Below are 12,054 nucleotides of genomic sequence, written 5' to 3'. Positions count from 1 at the left end.
TGCGTGGCTTTACCGAAATAACCAAAGAGTTGTACAAAGCCAATGCACGTATCAGAACAGATACTCTCCTTGCCTGCCCTGAGTTCTCACCCGGTTTTAAACAGAATACAACTTGAAGGTTCAAATTTTTATTTTAAAACATCCCTCGGTTGTTGCGCATGCCCAGGAATTTAACCCATGTTGCCAGGGGTTGTTGCAGTGTGCTAACCACTATACATCCGCTCCCAACATATCACGTATACAAACTCACACACATACAAGTGCGCACTTGCTCAGTGAATGAGAGGGGAGCCTCATATTTCAGCCTTAACAAGACCTCAGTTCCCCCTCCCACGCGCTCATTTCTTTATATTTGTATACACGTGGAATGTCATAACGCTATTCCTTTGTTTACATCTAAAAGCCTAACTGGATCTCAAGATATGTATTTTTTTTTCAGAGAGGCTTCTGTTTGGGCTTCTTGTCCTGGGTATTTTTTTGAGTATTTTCAAAGGAAATTGTACTACCTGCAGGAAAACCTACACGCACGCATAGACATGGGACACTCAGACTGCCCGGCTGTACAAGTGCGGGGAAGGTGCCTGTCCGCTCATTTGACCAAGAGACGGAGAGCACGCACGCGCGTGCGTGTGTGTGTATGTGTGTGTATGTGTGTATATGTGTGTGTATATGTGTGTGTGTATATGTGTGTGTATATGTGTGTGTATATGTGTGTGTATATGTGTGTGTATATGTGTGTGTATATGTGTGTGTGTGTGGAGCGGTAGTGTAGCAGTTAGCGCTACGCTGCGCTACGAACCTGGCCACCCAAGTTCGATTCCCGCTCACAGCCAACATCGGTGACGATTATCTGAACTGGTCCTGGGCCTCCCCTAGGTCGACTCAGCCTCAAATCAGTCCCTGATCTGGTGGGTAAACATCGCCACTAGGGAGACAAAGGCGGCCGGGCATGGTGCTGGCCACCCACCCCCTCGTGTTCCGTGCCGGCCTTCATAGGTGCTCGCTAACAGCACTTGCCCCTACAGTCTGTCTAGGCTATACGGGTGATCTTTGTCTTTATCGTTTTTTGAGCCGGTGGCAGAAATTCCAGATTACTACGATGGATGGACCCGGCCACTGCACAATACATCCACTGCTTATTTTATTGCAGCCAAGGGACATGATGAGCTGAGTTGCAACCACCCTAACAGGCGTCTATATCACACCACCACCCACCTGGATGCATTTAATTCACATTCGCACATATCTGTATACGGTATAATTGTTGCATGCACAGCTGTGCTGTAGATATTTCACGTGTTATAATGTACACCGCCCCCTCAACTTCGCATTGGCTAGGGCAGTTGTGGGAAATAGTGGAGAGGTTTCCTTAACTGGGCAGTGTGCTTATGATCAGCTCTGGGTTGACAGCAGGGGACTCACTCTGAATCAGTTGAGTGGCATATTTTCATCGGCTGTGTAATGCTGTGTGGAAGCTACCTGGTCTGTCGCTCCATACAAAGCTTTGGGTCTTCTCGGCCACAGTCATGCCCTCCCATATCGACGCTTGCGAAACGTGGACCCCCAAAATGGAACATCTTTCCCCGGTTAAGAAACATTCAGGCTGGCCTGCCTACAATCAATCCTGGATCGTAAGCAGGACAGCCTGGATCGTAGACTGGATTGTGTGAGGAGCTCACAAATCTTTGAAAGATCTGGATACATACCAATGGTGAGCTGCTCCGGCAGGCAAGGCTGCGTTGGCTGGGTCATGTAGCCCGCATGCCCAGCCACCACATGCCCAAACAGCTTTTGTTCAGTTGGATAGAGGGGGCTAAACGGGTGCAGCTCCGGCGAGAGAAGATATTAAATGATGTGGTACGGGAGGAAATAGAGATGAGTGAAATTGCCAATGACTGGTACCAGCGGTGTCAAGATCGGCCTCTGAGGAGGAGGCTCGTGAAGGACGCTGCTGGGCAGTTAGAGGCAGTCGCCCTCCAGAAACAACGGAAGGCAGAGGAACGACGCTCACAACAACGAGCGGAGTACCAGGTGGCTAAAACACATAAAGTTGGCACAGTAGGGGCCACAGGTGGTGCATCTATAACAATCATCTCAATCAACCCATGGCACCTGGGTCTGTCCTGTGACGTGCCAGTGGGCGTTCAACACTTCATGTGGCCTTAAATTGCACATAGCCTGGCACAAGCGCCGTGGTGACGTCATCGCCACTTAGTGGGTAAAGGGTGGTTGTTGTTGGTGTTGTTGGTGGTGGCTGGAGATAAGAAGACACAGTTCGAGATGTGACGAGATGTGATTGTCAGCTGGGAATGAGGTGACAGGGATGAGGGGAGGGAATGAGAGAGGTAGGGGACTGTGCAGATGAGAGGGCACGTCAGAGGAGGAATGGGGGAGAGAGATCTGTGGATGAAGGAAGGAGCTGTATGTGACGAAGGTGGAATCAACCGGCTGGGATCCTAGCCTGTCTCCGCGTGTTGGTGGGGAGAGTGTTCGCTACAATAATATGAAGTAAGGCTGGCAATGTCAGTTCCTCGCATCGTAGTATTATTATTACGACACATTCAATTGGGACCATATATAACAATCATTGCCCCTTACTGGCAGATTAATACCCCAGGCCACTCTTGCGACTGAGACGAGATTGGTCTCCTGTTGTTCTCATCTGGTTGAACAATGTAAATGATTGAACTTGATATTTTTTTTTATTCACAGTAAAACCAATATTGTGCCTGGTACAACGATCCTATTTGAACTTTCTTGGATGGCTGTGTTACTAATCTGGCTAAGGAGGCATCAACAAAGCCTATGTAACTCTGAACACCTATTACTCCAATTTTGCGCACAGCACAAATCCGAATTGGGATCCTGTTCTGATACCTGGGGTGGAGCACCCACTTCCTATTCCAATGTACTGGATACAATTCAACCTCAAACAGTCGCGTTGATGAATGATCCAACACTCATTGATTCACTACAGTCACTCACTCACCAGCGGTCAGTCACTCCCGGCTACCGTTCCCATGAACTTCGCTCATTGATTCTTTCACTCGTGTCGATTGCTGTGCTCGGTCGACCAAACGGACTGTTTCAAATCATCCACACGGTGTTCAGCCACGGCACTGCAGCTAAACACACTTCTGTTTCGGTTTTATTCCCGCAACATCGCTCACTTTTTCTAATTCTCTCCCATCGTCCCATTCACGTGAAGCTCTTGTGCCGAGCAAACATCGTGAACAAAAACTTCACAGGAGGCAATTTACTTGGCCCACTGATGATGGGGAATCGTATATATATATTCATAAGTCCGCTACATACGGTGCGAAATAAGTTCAACATACATGCATATGTGTTGAACATGAGAGTTAAACTAACGTAGAAATGTATGTTGACCCTGTCCTCCAACTGAAATTTATCATAAAAAATAATAATTGACATCTATGAGGCGCATTTCATCCAATGATCTCAGTGCACCATGCACGATTTTAGGCAATATAAATACATGGGAAGTGGAGGCCCTGCGAAACAGGTGAGTCTTCAGAGAAGACCTAAACAAGGTGAGTGACCCCGCCTGCCTAACCACGGTGGCAGGGCGTTCCATAGCCTTGGCGCAGCGCATGCAAAGGCCCGGTCACCCCGGGTGCAGAGTCGAGTTCTCGGCACATGGAGCAGATGTAAATTAGCGGATCATAGAGGTCGTGGCGGTACGTGTGAGTGAATCAGCTTTTGCAAGTAAATTGGTGCAAGGCAGTTTAAGGCCCTTGTATGTTAGCAGCAACACTTAAATTGGACCCTAAATTTAATTGGAAGCCAATGCAGAGGTTTTATGATAGGGGTCATGTGCTCACGGAATGAGGTTCGCTTGAACATCCTGGCGGCCGCGTACTGGACCAGCTGCAGTCGGTCCAAGACCTCGGTCAGAACCCCGAGTAACAGCCTCCAACCTTCAGGCGGAAGATTTGGGGGATTCAAATAAACCAAAAATAGTATTTGTGGATATGTTGTAGTTATGAGTGGTGCATTGGTTAGCACAACTTAGAACTTACAGTGGTCATGCTGCGAGGTCATGGCACACAAGTGCACACAAACGCCATGACCGGGGCGCCGTGGTGACAAGATGTTAACTACCTCGCCCGGTATGCAGGAGGTCGTGGGTTGGATCCCGACCATGGCGCCTGTATAAATGGAGTTTGCATGTTCTTCTCATGATCGCGTGGGTTTTTATCCGGTTTTCCCCTCTACATTTAGAATCAACATCGCGCGTTTAGAGTGTTGGCTGCTATACATTTCCACGTGATAAGCGACTTTGTTGAGCGATCATCTGTGATAGCCAGGTCGCTTCTGAAAAATAGCCATATAGCTCAGTGGGCCTTACCTGGTAAAATAAAAATAGTATTAGTGGTAGTGGACAATGCATATATTATCATAGTGTGTTTTTGTTTGCATTTGACTGCAAGTATTGTGGTTAATGCAGACATGAATCCTTGTAAAAAGGTTTCAGTTTTGTTGCCAGAAAAAAGGGGGAAAACCCTATTATTATAGTATTAGTGGTAGTTTACAAGTCAGCCAATCGCACTACCACATATATGAGCCCAGTTCCCCCTATACGCAGCCGACATCAAAAACGATGTTTCAGGCATGTCGGTGTGGCAGTTGATACTGTGGTGAAAGTTTATTAAATCCTTCCCGCCCGTCACATGTGGTGGGGTAAAGTGTGGGTACTCCCACTTTTTCAAAGACGTCTGGCCCGCCGGGAAGTGTAGGCCGAACACCCTCTCTAGAGCTGCCTCGAGTGGAGGCCCTGCCGGCAGAAGTTGTGTTAACGAGCAATTTCAGGGCTGCGCTTTTACCTTTTAATATTTTATAAACGTAGGCTCAACTATATTCCTTGCCAATATCTGATTTCCCTTCGAGAATACAATTCGAAATGTCATCGGTGACTCAGTCACAATCGTCAATGTGTATCAGACGCCCCCAATATTTCTCAGCTTTAATTCTCATGCGCGCCATTCGCCATTCTTCACACGCGGCAGCCTGCATCTCTCGCTCGGTAACTGCGGCACACGCAACAAAGGCGCCGTGAATGGGCACCGCAGAGGTTACACGGTGAAGACTCTCCACGCTTCTCGGGCAGGGGCAGTCGCTGGATGTTTCAATAGCAAGGGCCCAGGCATTGAGCCGTGAGTGGGCTACTGCGAATAACAGCGCAGCCCATTCGAATGAACGGCCAATTACGGCCAAACGCTCGCCCGCAAGACGAACACTCGAGTGGGAAACTCAGTGGTAGTGGCTGCCAAAGCATTCGGAGAGTGGCGCTGCTGAATTGTGGGCCACTGGAGGAGAAGGTGAAAGGCACTCTTCTGAAAAGGGGCACGTCAATAACAACGCACTCCTCTTAGCAATCTTTGGCTTTGTAATGCACTTTGTTTGGTCACGGTTCAGTTGCAACTCAGCAATCGGAAGGCTGCGAGTTCAAAATTCCCATTTGGGGGTTTGACTCAGCCGATCATTTCTGTGGGTGGGGGTGTCAATAAAAAAATGTGGTACCACTTTGTGAGGGAAGATAACAATGGGGTTGTCCTCTGGATAGACTTGCCCTCCCGACCCCACCCCCTAAATAGGAATGTGGAATTTCCACCACTGGCTCAATGAACAACACCACCCCAATGCTCATTTGAGCAGGAAGTCCCCTTGCTCGTGCGTAGGGGCGCCGTGCTGGCGAGATGTAATCTTTCTCGCCTGGTATGTAGGAGGTCATAGGTTCGATCCTGCCCCTGACGCCTGTATGTTTGGAGTTTGCGTGTCTCTCTCCCCGTGGTCACGTGGATTGTTTCTCCGGGTCCTCCGGTTTTTCCCTCCACATTTATAAACATGCATTTAGAATTGACTATTTTGCTTCGATACGTTTCTATATTACAAGCCACTTCGTTGAGCTACCATTTGTGGCGAGGTCGCTTCTGAAAAAGAAGCGAATAGCTCAGTGAGCTTTGCCTAGTAAAAAAAAAAAAATAGGTTTATTTATATATTTTTAAAAGTGATTTGTTTACCTTTCCTATACTTTTTACTCCGATCTTGTTTTTGTATTGTTTGTTGTTGTAACGTTCTGACCCGCCCCTACTTGACCCCTTGTTCAAAAAAAGCTGAATAGCTCATCTGATTCCTCCAGTATAGCTACATATTCTGATTCTGTATGGGCGAAATTAGAGGTTCCTCTGGGGAAAAGCACCGATACAAATGACAACCAAACACATTAAATCTGTACATTTTGACAAACAACCTTCCTGCTGTACTGCCATCTACAGATCAACTTGCAGCCTTGCATATGGGTGCCGACGTAAAACATAAAACATTTGTGTGCGCCTATTTCAATCTACAGGAAAGAGCGTGACCAAAGATTGTTGACGACGTTTTATATTTAATGCATTTCTGGTACATAGCATGAATGTTTTCATTCACGTATATTACATTTGAAAAAAAAAATGTACCTGGGATAAGCCAAATAAATAAAACTAGTCATACAGTGGCTTGTTTGTGGGATGCCTTTTTGCGAACTGGCTGAAACCAGGAACTCATTGGACTTGAGCGTATATTCAAATTGTAAAACATTTCCATTGTGAAATGTATGAACTGTGTATTTATTTACTTGAAATTCTGACCCCTTGCCCTTCAAACCTTAATGATTCGGTTTTTTCTCTCTCCACGTGCCACTTGCAAGACGCTCTGGGGAGCAAAGAGCTACCTTGCACTTGCAGCTCCATAAAATGTGGAATGCGTTACTCCAACCACCCCCCTTCGGATGATTGATGGCCTTTTCATATTTATTAAAGGCCAAGTCAAAGGACATCTGTTTTAAAGGGGGGAACATGGCAGAATTGAAATCGTATGTCTTCAACTGGGAGTTGATGAATGCATGCTGACCTAAACTCGTGGCAGTGAGATATAATTTTCACCAAGTCTGTAGCGATGCTTGGCGTGGTTAGTACCAATACCAATCTTGACTTAAAGCTGTCGTGATTGCAGGAATTCATATTATTGGGTCTTTCGGTAAAGTCACGTAGATAGGTTCAAATAAAATAACAAAAAATAACAAAAAAAATACGACGTTTCGATCGCAACACAAGCAATCGTCATCAGGAGAAAAGATAGCAGGAAAGCTGCTGAGGGAGGATGTTTTAAAGGTTTGAAATGGGTGTAGCCCAAGGGTCGTAAGCGAAGTGGGCGGGGCTAGTGATGTTAAAGTGAGAAATTTGCATGTAAATGTCAGATCGGAGAGCTACCTCCACGACGACGAAGCTGCGGAGGTGGCCATCGTATTGTGAGAGATTAGCATGTCAATGTTAGATCGCAGAGCCACCGCCACATCGAGGAAAACGAGCAACGGTGGCTGTAAAAGTGTGAGACATTTAACCTGTTAATGTAAAACCAGAGAGTCGAAAATAACTCCTAACATCGGAAGGTATGATGGAAACATCACAGCCAGTTTGACTTTAACTGGTTATTAACCAGCCCTGGTGGCCAAAGCTACGAGTTGGGGGGCCCCCCTTGACAACCACCGTGAGCGCCCCTACAGCATTAAATGTTCGAGTCTTGGTGCGACCGTGCGAGACAAATAAAAAATTGAGGCCCCCACCTCACCTGATAATGTAGTTACGCCACTGTCGCGCTCATCACACGAAGTGCTTGCCACAAATGAACCACAATCACCTCGTTGATCTTGTCAAGGAGTATAAAGCATCATTACGCGAGCTCCGTTCATCCTCACAGCGCCGCGCGCTTTCAGATGCGCTTCTGTGGCCGTCTGGAACGCTCTTTCCTTCCAATTATAGGAAGACACTGGGAGCTATGGAATGTTTTAATCATCTAGATTGAAAACTCGTTTCTTTAGAACTGATTTTTTGTGTTTCGTTAGTTGTCCTTCCACCGCACCTCCGATTACCACTGTAGGCTACCACGTACGGTGCCGAAAGCAGTTCAACGTACGTACATACATGGCCTCGCATCGTGACCACATTGCTCATCGTGACAACGACACGAGGCTTAAATCTGCGTTTAGTTGCTGCAGAGCTTCACAAGCCTCCCTGCCGGGACAGTGCTCCGAGTTCTGCTACACGGGTCACCGCAATGCTCCTCGCCGTTGGACTCGTTGTCGCAGCGGTCTTCATCGCAAGGCCCGCGGGCCACTGGCGGCCCCCTGGTGGCCTTCAGTGCTGCTCCTGACGTGTGCCCCTCCCCCCACCCGACAATACACAACATGTGAAACACCCCCCCCCCCCAACATCATCATCATCGTGCTGTCAAACCCCCAATGGTTTAAAATGCGTGGGGACCCTCAACTCACTGATGATGTCTTATCTCGCGAAAGTTGCCCCCGCCTCTGAAAATGAGTGAAGGACACCTGCGTTAGAGGCTGGTGTTCCGTAGAAGGCCTATCAGCAGCGCGCAGTGTAATACCGTGCGGTTGTGCTGGAGGTATCCAGCAGCACGGTGAAGCATGATGCAATCCAGTCTGGTTTTTTTTATTTTGGCACTGTAACATTTCCGCTATAAAACCAGAAAAAATGAACAGACTACCAAAGAGATATGGTTCCCCCATTTTTGGAACTCACCACCTCCACCCACTCAAGCCCCCCCACCCACCCCCCAACGCATAAGCCTGCAGCGCCATAAACCCCACTCGCCCATCACGAACGGCCGTGGGCTCTCCAGATCAGGGGGCCGGCAACCTGCAGCACCGGGGCCGCACGCGGCTCACGAATGACTGCTGCTTCGCGACGTTGTCTATCATTTGCCACCATCTCGTTTTCACCACCACCACAATGCATTGCTGCTCATGACATTTTCCTGTTTTTTACGAATTCGAAAAAAAAACTTCAGTGCTGCCCCTGACTAGTGACGAATTGGCCACGTTCTGTTTACGTGGCAACCCTTACTAGTTGGCTGTGTCGGGTGGTGGCGGGTTTTAACGACACATTTATATTTACGCGATCTAACTAGAAAACTCTATTATGGATATCTCTCTTTACTTTGTCCACAGATGCCCCCCCCCACCGCCCACAGATTATACGCAGGAAAGACGGAACAAGATGAAGACGTGTTCACGTAGTAGCTACAAACAGACTGGTGTAAACATGAAGAGATACACATGCGTGGTTGTGTGTGTGCTTCGGGTCTTGTCGGTTTCTTTGCTCGTGATGTGTGTAACATGACAATCGTATTTATAGCAGCAATAAAATCGGGTCTGGATACGCTGTGCAGACATCAGAGCCACGTGCAACATTATTTGCGCAGTAACCTCGAAAGCAAAACCGCAAAGATTAGCGCGTTATCCTCCAGGGGACTATCTCTTGGTGGCCAGGTAGCTCCGAGAACTAATGCCTCCGTGAGAAGGCAGCACTAATCCAAAGCCAATAAGATTATGGGGTTTGAATTTGAGCAGCTGACCATGATGATGTGCATGGAGATTAAAAAAAGTATTCTCACCACCATCTTCACGAATACCGGATTACAACGTAAACGTATATACACAGTACAGCCCATAGTGTAACATTTTGGGCAAACACGTTTTTTTTTTGCGTGGTCAAATGCTATCTTGCCATGTATTAGGATACTACCGTAAATGTGTTTCTTTTGCGAGGGTTCATGCTGAGGTGTGTTTGACCGCTGATTGGCCACAGTAGTGTCGGGCGAATGTGCAGGTTCCATCAGTCACCTGCCTCGCCATCGCACTTAGACGGTCACTGCATAGCGCGCCGTCTGGAACGCTCTTCCTTCAGATATTAGGAAGCCACTGGAGCGATTAACTTTCAAATATATAGACTTGAAAGCTCGTTTCTTTCAAACTGCGTTTTGTGTTCGGTTTGTTGTCCTTCCCCCCGCAACTCCGATTAGCACGGTTGGCTACGTACGGTGCGAAAGAAGTTCACAACTGAGTCTGGGTTAGACTGCGGGCAGCTACTTGTGGTCTAACTCGGTTCTCCAGTGAAGAAAGGTGATTGCTTCAACCTCCGAGCAACCGATGACTGGATAACAAAAACGTAATATTACAATGGGATTTGTACGTGATTCGGCTAAATTGCGGCTTTGAGAATTAACAACGTCTATCCGTCACGTGATGAGCGTCACCATCTGCAGCGGGTTGTGCCGGAAAGTGCTGCCAACGAGCATGAGGTGCACTTTGAAGGGATCTCCGACGTAGTTCTGTGATATTTGCTTGTGCGGACCATTCTTTAACGCGGGGATGATGCACCACTCGGCGAGGGCTCTGAACGGTTTCCGCGCCTCACGTCACGATGCCAATTCCACCATCAGGAGAAGATTGGTTTGTAAAAAAAATAGTAAACATTTACACCAAGTCAAACTAGACTAAACTAAACTCTACACACAGCTACAACAGGGGGTGTGTTTCCACGGTACATGTCTGTGGTTATTACTGTGATTATTTGTAGGCCCAGAATCAATGGAGTGCCCGATGCCCTTCAGGGGTCTGTCAAGCACAGCCACTGTAGTGGCCACACGGTTCGTTCTTGGACAATGAAGATGACGCAGTGAGAATTTCCCATTGCAGACGTAGTCCCCATCAAACAAAATGCAAAAGTACGCGCGTGTTTGTTTTGTCTGTTTTGAGCAGTCGTTGGCAATCAGACATTAAAAAACGCAATGTTCTTTATAAATTCGTTTGAGCTCAAGTAAGAGCTCACGCACGGGCAGAATCCCCTGGGCCAACGATTTCTCTCTCTCCCTCTGTCTCTTCACGGGGTTTCATCTGGAAGGATGTGCATCCTGAGCAGGCCGGCTGAACACAGCAGGAAACATGTTTGCTTCAGTTGTTAAAGGATCGTAGTGGAGGGGGGTGTGGAATGCAGGATTGTGTTGGTTCAAGATTCACAGAGAGCCAGTAAGCTCTATAGAAATAATGTTTTATCATCATCATTTGCAACATCATCTGCGGAAAAATGACCATTAGTAGCAGCATTATATTCTTGTTTCTTTCGGTAAAGTCACGTAGATAGAAAATAAAATTCTAAAAGCAAAAACCCACGACGTTTCGATCGCAACACAAGCGTCTTCATCAGGCGGAGCAAAAAGAGGGGGCAAGCCTCCACATGCAACTGAGCAAAGCTGAAAAGATCTTATGGTTATGTGGAAACCCTCCCCGTAGAGGCGGTTACATTTTTTACTTAACAAGTCTACGTGACTTTACCGAAAGAACCAAGAATTCCTGCAGTCACGAAAGTTTCAAATCAAAGTAGCAGCATTAATCGGTTAGTCTGGGGTATCATCGTTCATACCCCAAGGAAATAGAGTTGATAGTTAAATCTCTACACCTGCTCAATGTTGTTGTTTTTTGCATAGGAATTACCTCAGAGCACCATCTGCTATTAAGCAGACATTAAACACCCAGCGGCAAAAGCGTGTATAGATGTGCCACTGGCATCGCAGCCAAAATGACAAATTAACCGCAGTAATGTGGCATTAACACCACTGCCGTAGAATAAGGAACAGGTGCACTGCCTAATGTCTGTAACAACACGAGGAGGACTGTACAACAATTGAATTCATCGTGAATGATAATATGGAACACGACTTTTTGTTCCTGGGTAGTAAGTGTTATTTTCTAATTGCTTATGCCTCAAAAGTATAGAAAATGGCTATTATTCCCCACAAACGTTGCTTTTGTGACAAAGACTTTACGTGAAGGAATGACACAAATGCACACGTTTTCTCATTGAAAATAGGTACATTTCAAAATATCACTGTCCTACTACACAGGAACAAAAACATGTTTTTGTTACACAGTGATATATATAATCAGGCCAATTGGCTCTGTGAGAGGGCGCTCAACTTGGTGGGAAGGTTGCAAGTTAAAATCCTATTTGGGGTGTAAACTTCAGCCATCATCCCTACAAGGTGGTTAAAATAAGTACCAATTTGTGAGAAGTCAACAATAGTTGTTAGATGCAGAGGCTGATTCCTTCCATAGCAATGTGGGAATTATATCACTGGCTTTGGAGCCACCAATGGTAATGAACACCACCCCAATGATGGCTGGTGATGGAA

The sequence above is a fragment of the Lampetra planeri genome, chromosome 17 (assembly GCF_965212315.1).
Source record: "Lampetra planeri chromosome 17, kcLamPlan1.2.h2, whole genome shotgun sequence".
Lineage (NCBI taxonomy): Eukaryota > Metazoa > Chordata > Hyperoartia > Petromyzontiformes > Petromyzontidae > Lampetra > Lampetra planeri.
This window is presented reverse-complemented; position numbering follows the sequence as displayed.